This window comes from Nicotiana sylvestris, chromosome 2 (assembly GCF_000393655.2).
Source record: "Nicotiana sylvestris chromosome 2, ASM39365v2, whole genome shotgun sequence".
Lineage (NCBI taxonomy): Eukaryota > Viridiplantae > Streptophyta > Magnoliopsida > Solanales > Solanaceae > Nicotiana > Nicotiana sylvestris.
The window spans coordinates 63873285-63890227 of NC_091058.1; positions in this window are offsets into that span (position 1 = coordinate 63873285).

Consider the following 16943-nt stretch of genomic DNA (forward strand, 5'->3'; position numbering starts at 1 on the left):
TAACAATATTACATGTAAACCAAAATGTGCGTTCACAAACTTAACTTTCTTACTTTCATCTCAGTTCATTATGTTACTTTCACTTAATTCCTTTTGGTTTCTATTTTAACTAATTGATATATATAGTTGATTTGACTTTTTCAGGTAAAAATCAAATTTGAGTTAACTGAACTGTGAACACTCCTTTTTAAATAGATACTAACATATTTATAGACGAATAATTACACATAAATTGATCCAAACTCCAAAATTGAGATTGTGCAATCTTAAGAATTCACTCATACAACCAGATCAACCATTTTAACTTTTAAATGTTATAACTCCTATTGCATCCTGCATGCCGTGCTTATCTAGCATTGGTTGTTCTATATATAGTTCCATTTAAATTCACACTCTAAGGGTTGAATATAAGAAAATGAAATTGAATGCTATTTTCTTTAACGAAAGAAAAAAAAATGAGGACCGTTACTAGCTGACCTATTACAGATATGATACACGTCACCTTCTCGTCAGAAAAAGAATAAGAATAATGGTCAAACGTGAAAAGTATGTGAAGAAAGTAAGAAATCTGATATCAATATTAAAATTTTCACAGAAATCTGATATCAATATTAAAATTTTCATGTTTTTGAATTTTATTCTTTCTTTCAGATTCTTTTTTGCTTAAGTTTACGAGCCTAATAGCAAAAGAAGAAGAAAATCATTGCCTAACAGGTTTACATAATCTAAAACATGTAAGATGTGAGTCGTTTTTGAAAGAAAATTCCAATATTGTTCCCTTAACCTTATTAATACATCTAACTACTTACCATGTTTCAGAATATGCAAATATTGTTACCATCTTATCATGCATCTTACCCTTTATATTTCATTTGCATTTCTTCAGTTCTTCCTCACTAAATCATCAAAACAAAGAAAAAATTTCTTGTTCTAAAAAACACTTCTGTTTTATCTCCCAAGAAATTAAAGTCACTGATAAGCATAATGGCTGATGAAACCAATAACTACAACACAACCAGCCAAGGGCCGATAGTAGTTTACCGCTGCGATAATTGCCGTAAACTCTTCTCGTCAAGCCAGGCCTTAGCGGGACACCAACACCTCCATAAGGTTCAAGGGACTTGGGTAAAAAGTCACCACCACAAGTTTCTCTTGCCACCTCATTATCTCCCCGACCTTAACCGTTTCATTGCTCGTAACAACAAGTCTATCACCGTACGCAACCGTGGTCGGGGCAAGCCGCGAACGTTCTTTGAACCGCAGCCGATGGTGCAGGAGCCTCTTGCTGTTGCACCTGCACCTGCAGTCGCCACTCCTTTGCTTGCTCAGGCCCTCGTGCCGGCCCCGACCCCTGTCGTCCCCCATCGTGGTAGGCCAGTTATTCAACCGCAGCCGACGGTGCAGGTGCCTCTTGCTGCACCTGTACCTGCGCCTGCCACTTCTTTGCTTGATCAGGCCCCAGCTCTACCTCTTGCTGCTGCGCCTGCACCTGCCACTCCATTGCTTGCTCAGGTCCCGGCCCCGGCCTTGCAGCTTGCTGTTGCACCTGCACCCTCCACTCCTTTGCTTGCTCAGGCCTCGGCCCCCGCCCTGCTTCTTGCTGCTGCACCTGCGCCCGCCACTCCTTTGCTTGCTCAGGCCCCTGTCGCCCGTTGTCGTGGCAGGCCACGGTCAATTATTCGACCGCAGCCAATGGCGGAGGCACCTCTTGCTGCTGCACCTACACCCGCCACTCCTTTGCTCGTTCAGGCCCCAGCCCCGGCCCCTGTCGCCCGCCCTCGTGGCAGGCCACGGTCAATTATTCGATCACAGCCGATGGTGCAAGTGCCTCTTGCTGCTGCACCTGCACCTGCGACTCCTTTGCTTGTTCAGGGCCCGGACCCTATTGCCCGCCTTGAAAATCAACTGGCTTTATTTCAGAATCGTTTGAATTATTTTAAAGGTGTGGCTGCTAGGCGTGAAGAATCAACACATTCATCCACTGGGAGTACCAATACTATTACTGTTGATAAGACTAATGGGAAGAAGAAGGTTGAAGAGAAGGTTGAGGAGCTTGACTTAGAGCTTAGGCTTTAGGTTTTGAGGGCCCATGTCATGGTTGGAGGCTTTGCTGTTTCGTTGTTGTTGTCTTATCTTTGTTGACATTTTGCTTTGGTTTAGGGTTTATGTTTTGAGTCCTTTTGTTGTTTTAGTATTGCTTCTGTTGTCCTTTTTATTTTCTTTTTGTGTCGAATGTTATGGGTGGTGTTAACAATCTATGGAAAACATGTCAAGTTTTTTATTTTATCTTGCAGTCTGTATCAAGTACTTTAATTTGTCAAAAATGTTGATCCACTAATTACTAGCTACTCTTACTATCGTTCTTCCTCGTTTAGTTTTTTTTTTTTTTTTTTAGTTTTATATTGGGGACAAAAGAGTAATGTGTTACTTGCTCTTTTTAGCGAGTTGACTGAATTTTGAATTAGATTTCATTAGTTTGGCACTGAGAAGGCTAGCGAAAGGAGGAGGAGGAGGGAAGAAAGTTGGCTGGGAATCCATATTTTACAACAATCTAATTAGGGGTGTACAAAGTAAACCAATAAATTTTACCAACCCGATAATTCGAGTCAAACTGAGAAAAAAAATCTAACTATGGTTTGGTGTTGGAAAAAAAAATCCGACCATAATTGGTTTGGTTTGGTTTTAACTAAAGAAAATCAAACTGAAACCAAACCAACCCGACATTACATATATAGAATTTTAGAATTTAAATATATAAATATACTTATTGTGATGTAATTTATAAATATTTCTTAAATTTTTTCATAATTTTATCTTTTAAGGTATTATTTCAATGTTGGACTTAGAACTTTTGAATGTTCCAATAAGTTTTATAGCCATTAATATTAGTAACTTAAATAATGTTAACAAAAGCCCAAACCAAAATCAAATCAATATTAATGCTAACAAAAAACATTCAATTCAATACTACGAACGGCAATGTATTGAATATTTTGTTTTACAATAATTCAGATAAAAATGCATAACCTATTTTTATTTTTTCTTTAGCGTTTAGTCATGTAATTAATACTCCCTAATTAGTCTACTTATTTTAGCATGACTTAGTACTTTTAGATTATGTCTATTTTTATTATGGCTTTTTAATTAGTAATATTTATATTACATACTTTTATTGTCTTTGTTGTTGAATATTTTAGGATAACGCCATGACACATCTCATATTTTGTACGGAATATTATTTTCTTGAAAAATACCTTATATAGTTGTATCTTACTAGGGTTAAAGAAATATTTTAAGCACAAGTTATATGTTTTATTCTAAGAAAATTTTACGGGAAAAAAATCCGAAAACCCCGAATAACCCAAAAACCCAAGAAAAACCGAGATTGAAAAACCCGAGTTTTATTGGTTTGGTCTTTAGATTTAATAACTCGACACAATTAGTTTGGTTTGATAATTGCAAAATCAGAACCAACCCGACCTATATACACCCCTAAATCTAATAATCAACCTATAAGATAAAAAAAGACAATAAGATCGATGAAAACATTACATAGCATCATTACTCGTATCAACGATTAACATCTAAATAGCCAGCTTCTGAAGCTAAATTACATATAGACACCAAAACAAATTTCTAAATCTATGTCAACCAGTTATTCAATAATGTCTCAACCCCAAACTATTGCGATGACTATATATAGAGGATATATAACAAATTGTATCAATATCTTATTAAAAACATGTAGTGGCCAATTAATCAGTCAAGCGCGCAAATCACATTATTCATAAATGCAACTTCACTCGTTCAAATTTAAACGCCGTAAGGTGGCATCCCAAAATTAAATATCTTAGATCTTTAAATACTAATATATGCAAGCTCTTCATTCATTTTGACATTGATATTACGTCATCTTCCTTAACATATTGAGCTTTTGGATGGTAAAATGTATGATTATATGTTATATGCTAAATAGTTAGAAGGGGTAGTATGGATATTTCACACTAAAGCAGTTATAAACGGTTAGGGAGGTCAGTGGTGGTTAGTCTGTTAGAATCTGTTAGTGAAGCTCACCGGTAGAAGATGAGCTATAAATACATATAGATTGTAAAATGTTGGTTATGTTGAATCAATAAACTTCTCTCTTTTCTTCTTAGTCTCAATTATCTACAAGCATTGAAGTGTATTGTTCAGAGATTATTCTTCTTCCTAATCTCTTAGATTCACTTCCAATTTCAACCTCCATGGTTAAAATACGCAACATTGGTATCAGAGCTAGCGAACCTTGGCCATAAACCATGCCGGAAACAACCAGAAACACTGAATTACGACGAGATGTAGACGAAGTTAGGGAGCAGGTCCGGGTACTGGGTGAACGCCATGACGATATGATTCAGCTCCGGCGACCTCAACAACACCAGTCGCACCAGCTCCAGTCGATAGTGGTGGATTACATACAATAGGCAACGGGTTTAATGAAGGTAATAGATATGCTCGTATTAAATTCCCAAAATTTAATGGGGAGGATTTAAAAGGGTGGGTGTATAGGTGTGAATAATTCTTTGAGTATGACAATACCTCTGGAGAACAGAAGGTTAGGCTTGCTTCTATCAATTTAGAAGGATGGGCTTTAAGTGACATCAATTGATGATGAAATCTAGAGTAGGAAAGGGGTTACCTAATTGGGGAGATTATATGAGATATTTGTATTTGAGATTTGGGCATAATTTGTATGAGGATTCCCTGTCTAAATTACTGGGATTAAAGAAAACTGGTGGGGTTCAAGAATTTTTAGATCAATTTGATGGACTGCTTAATCAAGTAGAGTTGTCGGAGGAGTATTCCATCAGTTGTTTCTTGAAAGGATTAAAACCAGAAATTGAAGTTTAGGTGAGGATGTTAGCCCCAAGAACATTGATGAAGGCCTATAGTTTGGCTAAACTAGCTGAACATTCTCTGTAACTACAGAGAAACCAGAATCATATGACCATGAGAGCTTCTAAACCTATACTCCCAACTCCTAACACTTCTTGGAACCTAGGTTCGAGAAGCTACTCTCAGGACCAATACTCTGGTAATGGGAAGGGGACAGAGTTAAGCAAACCTCCTAATGCGTATGGACGACCAGCAGTGAAGTCATCAAGGAGGCTTACAAGTGCAGAAATGGATGAGAAAAAGGCAAAGGGGCTATGCTTTTGGTGTGATAAAAAATACACACATGGCCATGTGTGCAAGAAACAAAAAGCAATTGTTCATTATAGAGGTAGGGGAAGGTGGTGATGAAGGGGGGGTTGATGAGTATGTGGTGGAAGAGGAAGCTTGTGAGGATTCAAACCTTAGTCCTCAAATATCAATTCATGCTCTTGAAGGAACTGTAGACTACAGAACTATCAGAGTGAAAGGAGGGATAAGAGGAAAAATAGTCCATGTGTTGATAGATTCTGGTTCAACATATAATTTCATGGACATTGACATTGCAAAGAAACTCGGATGCAAACTGGACACTATTCCTACCTTCTCAGTGTCAATAGCCAATGAAAGTAAGGTGCACAGCTCTTTCATGAGTAAAGGAGTAGCATGGAGGATGCAAGGGGTGTTATTCAAGGCTGACATGTTAGTCATGCCACTAGGAGGTGCTGATGTGGTATTGGGCATTCAATGACTCATTACTCTAGGGGATATCAAGTGGAATTTTAGACAACTGAAGATGGAATTTCAAATAGGAGGCAAAAAGGTTTCATTGAGAGGCAGTCGACCAGGCACATCCAAAGTAATTGGAGATCATCAAATGGAGAAGCTACTGAATAAGATTGGAAGCTTGAGCATGATGCTAGTAGCAGATGTACAACCAGTTGATAGAGGAGTAGAATGCTTCAGCTCTAACCAAGTGAAAGAAGTACCTGGGGAATTATAGACATTGTTGGACCAGTATTCAGGGTTGTTTGCAACCCCTAAGAGCTTACCTCCTCATAGAGATCATGACCATAAGATCATTTTGAAGGAGGAACACCACTAGTGAATGTGAGACCTTACAGATATCCAGCAAATCAAAAGGATGAGATTGAAAGAATGATTCAAGAAATGCTAGATGCAGGGGTTGTTCGACCAAGTGTAAGTCTCTATTCTTCCCCTATAGTCATAGTTTAAAAAATGGTACTTGGAGGCTATGCATAGACTATAGACAACTAAATAATCATACAGTAAAAGATAAATTTCCTATACTTGTGACTGAAGAGCTACTAGATGAATTGGTAGGGGCTAAATATTTTTCAAAATTGGACCTAAGATCTGGTTACCATCAAATTAGGATGCATGAGAAAGATATAGAAAAGACTGCAGTTAGATCCCATCATGGTCACTACGAATTTGTGGTCATGCCATTTGGACTGACCAATGCCCCGTCCATATTTCAGAGTTTAATAAACAAAGTCTTCCAACCATACTTAAGAAAGTTTATTTTGGTATTCTTTGATGATATACTAGTATACAGTTCCTCATGGTCAGACCACTTGATACATTTACAGAAAGCTTTTGATGTGTTGAAGGAAAACTCTTTATTTGTTAAGATGAGTAAATGCCAATTTGGTCAATCTGAGGTAGAATACTTAGGTCATATCATCACAAAAGATGGGGTAACAGCTGAACCAGGGAAGATTAAAGTCATGGTAGAATGGCCAGCACCAAAAATAGTGAAAGAATTAAGGGGATTCTTGGGATTGACAGGGTACTATAGAATATTTATTAAAGGGTATGGAGTGTTGGCAAGGCCCTTGACTGCATTGTTAAGGAAGGATATATTTGAATGGAATGATAAGGCAAATACAGATTTGGAACAACTCAAAGTAGCAATGAGTACAACTCCTGTTCTTGCACTTCCTGATTTTTTCTTGGAATTTGTTATTGAGACTGATGTTTGTGGGGTGAATATTAGAGTTGTTTTGATGCAGGGAGGCCACCCCTTAGCATATATGAGTAAGAGGCCTTACCTTATTGGTAGGCATTTTACAATCAAGACAGACCATCAGAGCTTGAAATACCTAATAGAGCAGAGAATCTCTACTCCCAGTCAGCAGAAATGGCTGGCTAAATTAATGGGATATGACTATACAATCACCTACAAAAAGGGTCAAGACAACTTAGTAGCTGATGCTCTATCTAGAATACCCAAGGTTGATGACAAGTTTGATGCAGAACTGTTGACATTCTCTTCTGTATCCTTAGACCTTATAGAGCAGATCAAAGGTTCTTATGCAACTGATCCTCATCTACAGCAGCTTCTTCAGTAGCTCCAGCAGGACCCTTTAGCTAAGCCCATATATATGCTAAAGGATTGTGTGTTATACAGGAAAATGAAGATAGTTGTTGGCCCTTACAAAGATCTAAGGAAGCAGATTTTACAATTCCTACATGATAGGGCTACAGGAGGTCACTTAGGTATGATTGCTACACTGCAAAGGGTAAGCTAGTTGTATTACTAGAGAAAGATGAAAACATACATTTTTTAATATATCAAAAGTTGTGAAGTATGACAAAAGTGTAAGGCGGAGAGTGTAAAGAGCCTAGGACTAATGCAGCCTTTGCCTATTCCAGATAAGGTATGGCAGGATATTAGCATTGATTTCATTGAAGGACTACCACAATCACAGTAAATCTGTGATAATGGTAGTAATAAATAGGCTGAGCAAATATGCTCACTTCATAAGCCTGGAACATCCCTATACTGCCCTCAGTTGCCCAAGCTTTTCTAGATCACATTTACAAACTTCATGGCATGCCCCAAACTATAGTGAGTGACAGGGATGTTGTGTTCTTGAGCAAGTTTTGGCAGTCTCTTTTTGATTTCCAAGGGGTCCAATTACATCATTCCACAGCCTATCACCCATAGTCATATGGTCAAACTGAAGCTGTCAACAAGTGTTTGGAGGGTTACCTTAGATGTATGTGTACATATAGGCCCAAATATTGGGCTCATTGGCTGCCTTTAGCAGAATGGTGGTATAACACAACATATCACTCTGCCACTAAGTTGACTCCTTTTGAGGTACTCTATGGTCAAAAACCTCCCCTACACATGCCTTATATTCCATATAGTTCCATGGTGGGTGAAGTTGATAGAAGCTTACAAGCTAGAGAAGCAACAATCAGGCTACTGAAGCACCATCTTGCACTAGCTCAATCTAGAATAAAGGCTTTGGCAAATAAGAAGAGATCATTCAGGGAATTTGCAGTGGGAGACGTGGTTTTTATAAGGCTGCAACCTTACAGATAAATGTCCCTAAAAGGTCACTCCTACCACAAGCTCAGCCCAAATATTTTGGTCCTTTTCAAGGGCTCAAGAAGATTGGCTCTGTTGCATACCAGCTCCAGCTCCCACCTCATGCTAAAATACATTCCACATTCCATGTTTTCAGTTAAAAAATATGTTGGTTCCCACCCAGTGGTATCTGATTTACCAGTTTCACTTTCTTCTTATAGTCATATTGTTTTGGATCCTGAAAGGATACTTGAAACCAGATTGGTTACCAAGCACAACAGACAATGTCAACAATATTTGGTGAAATGGTTCAACTGCCCTTCTGAGGATAGCATTTGGATGGATGCTACTACTTTCAAACATCATTTTCCTCACTTTGTCCTTGAGGACAAGGACTCTTAACCGGGGGGAGGGGTAGTTGTTATATGCTAAATAGTTAGAATAGGTAGTATGGACATTTCACACTAAAGCAGTTATACGGTTAGAGAGGTCAGTGGTGGTTAGTCCGTCAGAATCTGTTAGTGAAGCTCAATAGTAGAAGATGAGCTATAAATACATATAGATTGTAAAAGGCTTGTTATGTTGAATCAATAAACTTCTCTCTTCTTCTTAGTCTCAATTATCTACAAGCATTGGAATGTTTTGTTCAGAGATTATTCTTCTTCATAATCTCTTAGATTCACTTTCAATTTCAACCTCCATTGTTAAAATACGCAACATTATATAGGGGTTCGCCTAGCTCTCGTTACGGCTGAATCTCGTTCAAAAATTTAAAGAATAAAAAGCAAAAGTTCTCTAAATAGAACTTGATAAGGTTGAAAGAAATTAATAAGATTTAGTAAATCCAATCTAATCATATCAGGTTATTAATTAATTTTTTGAAATCAATGATATAAGATGTGAATTTATCAACTCAAGATTAGGATGGTTCAAATCGAATTGAAAAATCACACAAAATCGAAAAGTCATACCAGACCAATTAAAAAATCCAATTAAATTTGGTTTGGTATTGAGTAGAAAAAAATCGAACTAAAACGATATATAAATATATAATTTTTATATACACTTTTTAGACTTTATATGTAATTTTCTTGAAAAAAATATCTCGAAATATTTGTGATTCTCTCATGGAATATAATATTTAATAGAACTATATCAAGTGTTATTGAAATACGTCAATCTCTTTGTGCTTCCATATTCACAGGTCGAGATCTATTAAACTTTTATATCTTTTCAGATTTGAAATGGTCTTACATCGATAATTTTAAAATTAAATAGAACACATCATTATTTAGGTTTTATATGGATTTTTGTATTTCATTATTAAACTTGGTTAACTTTGAAAGCGTAAATCACCAAAAAACTATTGTTAGACGATTAAGAAAATAACTATCATATGTTACTAAAAAAAGTTCCATAAGAATATTTTAATATATCATATGTTTAGTTTTTTTTAAATTTTTACTAAATATATATTTACTTATCAAAATTTTATCTATAGCTTTAACAACGTAAAATTGTTGTAATATTCATATAATAAAAAAAATCTCGAAAAAACGAACAAAACTGAACCAATCAAAACCGATATAATTAGTTTGATTTGGATTAATAAAAACTGAACCAACCCAACTCATGTATACCCCTATTCAAGATCATGACAAATATTGTTTGTTTTGGTAGATCAACACGTATTTGTTCCTTGGGTCAAGTATCATCGTTGAATTCAAAAATATGTATATCATATAAACTTGTGCTCTACTTTATATGCGCCATTGTTTTCTCCCTTTTTAATATGAGATTTGCCTAATGTCTAATTTTTTTCAAAAGCTTGTAAGCTTACAAGCATGTAAATCCTTTTCTCTTGACACGCTCTCATCAACCTGTCATGCACGTTATTTGCTTAACTTAGATAAGAATTAAGTTCATACATTTAGAATTAGACATTTTCGGTCAAAATAGGAATTTGTTATTGCATGCTAATGTAATGATGACATTTAATGTTTCAATTGCTGCTGCTAACTTTTTCCATTACGGCAAGAGAAATATGTTTTTCCGTTCTTCATATTCATAGGATCCGTAAAGTAAGATATAGTACGTTATAATTAACGCCTCTCATTCATTTTTTTTTTTTAATTTATACAACAATCACCGAGCTAGGACCAAGGAGGTTAAAAAAAATTAGAGAGCATTAATATCGCAAAAATAGAGCTAATATGTACCCTCATTTCAAAAAGAAATAGGCTGAATAGATACGGAGACACTTAAAATCGGCACGATTTTTCATTTAAACACCTGAACTTAAGGGTGTTCTATTGAACACTTATACTACCCGAAACTTATTCCAATTAAGCACTTCTTTGACAATCAGCCAAACTTACAAAGTTTGTGCAATGCACTCGCTACTGACTTGGCGAATGACGAATAAAAAAAGGACATATATTATTTTGAGTAAAAGAAAGGAAAAAAATCTAGCTAAAACACTACTTAACTCAGCATCTTCACTATATGTTCATGTGTGTTCTTTACTATTTTCATGTGTATTTTTGTTCCAAGCACGATTTTAATCCAAAATTTTAAGAGAAACTCCTCCAAATTTGTTATAACTTCAGCTAAAGATTCCCCACAACGACCCGAAGACAATCCCAATATTAATTTCCCAAACTTTCATTAAATCAAGTAACCCATTTTAAACCTTCAAGCTTTTTAAAGACCCCATTAATGGTATTTCAATTTGAAATGAAGAACTCGGTCTCATTTCAGTTTTACTCTCTTCTTCTTCTCTGCTTTGCTCTGTTTCCTTTTCCGATCCCAATGTAGTAAGGGAAAGAGAAAAAGTGTGTAGCAAAAATTAGCATTAATAGCGGCCCCAAATCTTGAACAAACATCAAAAGAAAATCATTCACAAAAAGTAGTGCAGCTGAAATTAGCATTAATAGCGAGCCAAGCTTTGAACTAAGACGAGCAAAGCCAAACTACTTCCCCAAATCGGAACAAACAACAGGGGGTACCGGTTGCAGACCAGAGCATATTCTGCATTGTAATGTAGGTATTCCAATGGTTTTGCTTTTCGTCAGAAATATGTATAAAAAAAGACCGGGCTCGTTGGTTTTTTGGAGAGGATGAGGCTGTTGGTTTCTCTCGCCAGATTCCGGCAGTAAAGAGATGGGGAATGCCTCAAATATGTTTTGTTTTTGAGGGAGAAGAAGAAGGAAATAAAAATGAAAAAGAAAAAAGAAAAAAAATCTATTTTTTGGGGTTTTCACGCGCCTATATTGGGTGAAACTCACTTTATGTGTCAACTCAGCAAGAAGTGCTTAATTGGAATTCAGATAGTATAAGTGCTCAATAGGAACACCCTTGAGTTTAATTGTCTAAATAAAAAATCGTGCCAACTTTAAATATCTCCGTATGTATTCGGCCAAAGAAATATTTCAGCTGATGAAATATGTTTACCTTGAAAATGGTAATTACAATTAAATTTAATTTTGTAGTTCTAAAAATACGTGATCTATTTTTATGCTAGTTGTTTAGGCAATAGAAGCTAAGTGAGATACTTGGAAATAAGAGAAGAGCTTGAAAACAAGACGATAACCAAACCGGATGGCCGACAATCGGGGCCTCGAGCTTTCTTATTTGGGGCCTCGAAATCAAGTCTGATGTTCAGCTAGGAGCTACCGAGGGGGGATTAACAGTTATGATAAAATCAATGACGGCTCTTTATGACCAATAATAAGCAATAAATGAAGAACAATAAATAAAACGCAATGAATATAAGTAATAAATGCAAGTAATGAGATCAAGAGAATATGATAGAGAGCAGAGAAAATGTTCTTTTATTTTCAATATTGAGCATCAGATTCTTTACAAAATGACAAGGATCCCCTTTATATATGAGGGGGAATCCCAACATAGTATAAATATATTTATTACAAAGATATGGAGCCGGTACAACCATTTAATGCTATGATGCAGGTATGGGCTAGCCTAATAGGCTTTGTCAGCTCTGATCACGTGCTTTGGGAACATCACATCGATCCACCAAAGCTACTGGTTTACACTGCCTCAAGGCCGGTCGTTGTGATCCCTCGAAGTCAATCACTAGGAGACCTCGAGACGCCTTGATGATCATAAAATTGAACCGCCGATTTTTACCGCATACAGATAGTCCCCGTATTTCCTAGAACAAAGTGATAGGAAACGGTTTCAAAATCTTACTCCTTAGACATTATCATCATGACGTCAGTCCTATTAGAGCATTAAATGCCATAGCTCAAAATTCGCGCAAGGGTCGCCGTCAACACGACTATCGAGAAGCGCACGAACCGCTATTGGTTCGGCTTTTCTGCTGCCCATACGGCTTCTATAAATACCCTAATTGCTTGGTGACTCGCACTTTTGTGATTCCTTCAAGCTTTCAGATCCAAATCCATCTTCCTCTATGCCCCTTTTCCAATTGTTCTTGGTTTCCTGCCTTCCTTCTCGAGAAAAGGAAAATTTTTAGTTGTCATGGCTAGAACCTCCAAGATAATGCCTTGGAAAGATGAGGCTGATTCTTCATCTCGAATGTCCAAGAATAAATCCAATGGTAAGCCCAAAGTGGCTCCTACCGTCGAACAGTGTACACCCACCGAGTTCGATAGTATGAAGGATTTTTCCATCGATATACCTTCATCTACACTGGATCGATGTGAACATCCCGGTTCATTAGTATTGTGAAGGATATAGACAAAGTGCGGGCGGACTGCCAATGGAGGAAGAAGGTGTTGTTTAAGATCCCTGGCCCCAGCGAGAGTATAACAAACCATAATGCCGATTTTCTTTATATATACACATACTCATTCACCTTGGGCCCTGTTGACTCCTTGAACCCTTCTTCTCTGGCTATAGACCCGGTCATTCTTGACTTCTGTTGTAAATACTGGGTGACACTAGGCCAAATTTACCCCTCATTCTGGAGGATAGTTTACATGCTTCGCAACCTTTCCAACAAAGTCAAGGATACGACTTTTACCCTTGATCAGGTTGTACAACCCCCGTCTTTTTTGAGTCTTGATCAAGCTTCACCCTCGATCTTTGAAACCTTTTTTCTCGAGTATCAACGAACACAAGGATCGGGGGTGGAAGAGCCGGTTTGTCTGGGTAAGGACCTCAGACATTATTCCGGCAGAATGGATGTCGTTCCCGGAGGAGTGGAACACAGAGCGTAAGTGCTTCTTCTTTGAGTATGCTTTATTGTCTTCTAACTTTATTCCCAAGAAACTAACTTTCCCTTTGCTCACACAGCCGCTTTTTGGTACCCCGAATCTGTTCCGGACCTGTTGGGGTGGATTAGGGGATTAGATACCTCGTTCCCCTATCTCGAGCTTTCTTGGCCTGAGTTAGCTAAAACGCGGTGGGTGGCCAAGAATCATGGTAAGTTCCTTCTTGCTGCCTCTATTATGTTGTTCTTCTCCAAATCCCCCGTGCTGATAAATTTTGATTATTATGTTCGTGCAGGCCTTGGCGATGGAGTGTAGATGAGACCGCCTACAGTCGGCGAGGGAGGGTCATCTAAGCCCGATAAGGGTAAGAAGAGGAAAAAGGAGACATCTATTGAATCCCCTGTATTAAAAAGCCCAAGTCTCGTAGTGTAACACTCCGGAAAATTTCGAAGTACTTAAGCGTTATTAAGAAAGTTGACATGTGCTAATTGTACTATTTTGTATGCAGACGAGGACTATTAATATGATGGATATTAATTGAATATGATAATAAGTGTACATGGTATATTATAAGTGATGAGGGGTCTAAGGATAGCCCTAAGTCCAAGTCAAATTGAAAATTACATGGTAGACTAAAGTTCTAAATAAGTACGCACAAGACCTAACTTTGGACGAGCATATATATATATATATGTATAAAGAGTTATGTTATGGACACCCTATCAAATGAAATTCTTTGAGTCTAGTCTCTAACGCTTCAAACCATTTGTCATTTGAATATTCCTACAAGAAGTTATGACCAAATTACCAAAGGCTGGCGGAGGAGCCTGTGGATGCGACACGTCCGAAAGAAAGGCTGGTAGTGAAGTGCTGCCATAGCGTCCAGATCGCGTCCGAAGCCTTGAAATCTGGGCCTATAAATACAAAGTCGGGGGAGAGAGTATTTTGAGTGTTGGGGGTTAGGGTTCTTGAGGTGAAGGGGCGATTTTGAGCTCAAATCAAGTCCAAATCAACCGAGGTAAGTTTTTAATGATGTTTTGAGTTGATATTACTCAATATACATGAGTTCTAACATCATTCTAACATCCAAATTCTAGATTTCATCATCAAATCCTCAAGAACATGAAAATCACCAAAGTTGTGATTTTTCAAGATTTATCTACTAGAGGTAATTCCAATGCTTCAAACTCATTTATTATGAGTAGTTAGAAGTATTTGAAGTATTTGTTACAAGTTTTATTGGTTGAAAGATTGGATTATAAAAATCTAGTTCATGGCATGAATAGTACTTCTGAGAAAATAAGAGACAAGATGAATGGTAAATCTTGGTGATGAAATTGATTGAATACAATGAACCTATGGAATTATTGTGAGCAAAAGATGGAAGAGATCAACTAAGTAATTATCCGAATTGTATATTGTGCAAGTTTTGATTACGGAAGATGATGAATAGTAATTTGGTGACATTGGACAATTGATGTAGTATCATTAATGACTTCGAATGGGCATTTAAAATATAAGAATGAACTTGAATGGTCTAGCTTGTAAATGTATTTGGCGATTTGAGTTGTTGGAGGCTTGTAGCCAATTTATGAGCCATGTATGGATATTGATTAATATCTTAGTTCATATTTTGATGTAATTAGGAAATATAATTGTAGATATCGACTTGTTGGTGATGTTGAGCTTTTTAATCAACATCGGAATGATGGAAGATGATGGAAAGCTTGTGAATGTTAATAAAGCAAATGCGAGGTAAGTTGATTAAAACTTACTCTTCTTGAGGGACTTTCTCTAAAACCACGTTTCAAGTTAATACTTAAGTTGTTTGTAAATGTGCTTTCGTGCTTGTGGGGACAAATAAGTACAAAAGTTCCATATACTAATACTATGTTGCATATGTAGTGTCATGTCGTTTTGTAAAATTTTATTTTAAATCTTGTTGGCAAGATGACACTCAAGGTAAATGTTATAAGTTTTTATCAAAACTTATGTATTGACAAGAGTATACATATTTGAGAGCTAAAGAAAAGTTTTCATGGAAAGTATTTCTTTGGGAAATTGATATGCAGAATAGCCCTTGTGGTATCTTTTAAAGATTGATATTAAATTGTTAAAGGCTTTAGCATGTAAAATGCTGTTTATTTAATTTTTGTTCAAATGATTTATATTTTATATAAATGCTATGATTTGATAAAAATAGATCCTTTGAAGCTACTATGCTATGAATATATTTTTGAAGTATCAAATGTTTTGGGAGTTACTTGTATTCACCGAGATTGACTTCGGATATATGGTGTTCGTTGTCATGAAACTACACGTGCCGGTGTAGGCGTAGATAGCCACTTTGTGGTATAGACTACGGCAGAGTGCTCTCCCTCGAGAGAGTACTATTTTGTGCTATTATTAGCATGGCTGAGTCGATTCGTACGGTACTACGATGAGACGAACTGAGCAAGCAGGGTATATGATACTTGCCGCTAGGTATATAAACTAGTTGACCTTCTTATGTCGGTGATGGTATGGCACTCCTAGTGAAAGGTAAGGATGAATTTCTTATGATTAGGCCTAAGGAGCCGAAAGCGATTTCGATGACCTAGAGTATATGAAATGATTTTGTACGATTTATCCAAAATCTTGATTGATGTAAATGATTTAAAAGCTTATATTGTGAGTTATATTCGCTTGGTTTTATTTAAAATAACAAGGGTCATGAATTGATAAAATTTCTTATCGTTTTATATCTAATATTGGTGCATTAATTTTTATAAAGTTTGTCCCAAGAACTTAAGTAGAGAGAGTCTATGACACTTATTGAGTACCGATGTGGTGTACTCAGCCCTTATGGGGCCCCCTCCAGGGCCCTGCTTACTTTACATGTTTCAGGATGATGTATGATACGTGACATGAGGTCAGGCCAGGATGACTCTCTTTCCGAGGTATTATGAAGCACCACTTTTATTTCGTGGTAGCTATCATGTTCTTCCTTATTTTATTTTGTTGGAATTACTCCAACCATTGGTTCTATTCTTTGGTATAGAGGCTCCATAGATAGTTGTGAAAGGTTGTAGTAACGGGGTTTTACATGACATTCATGAAAGTGTATTTATCTTACTTAGTCTCATTGTAATTATTATTATGAAAGGTCATCATGTGTGATTTTGAATTGGAAAATATTTTATCATTTAACTTGAAAATGTATAAGATTTTCAATGAGCTTCCACAATTAAATTGGTTTTCATGCATATGATTTGGGTGCATCACATGGTTTGGCTTGCTCGGGTCGGGTAGTGTGTCGGGTGCCGGTCACGTGATTTTGGGTCGTGACAAACTTGGTATCAGAGCCCTAGGTTCTAAGTTGAGTCCTAGGAAGTCTATGGAGCCGTGTCAAGTAGAGTCCCTCTTATCGGTGTGTTGCCGGCCACACTTATAACGGGGAGGCTACAATGATATCTAGGGTGTTTCACTTTATTCATACTCCAGATCGT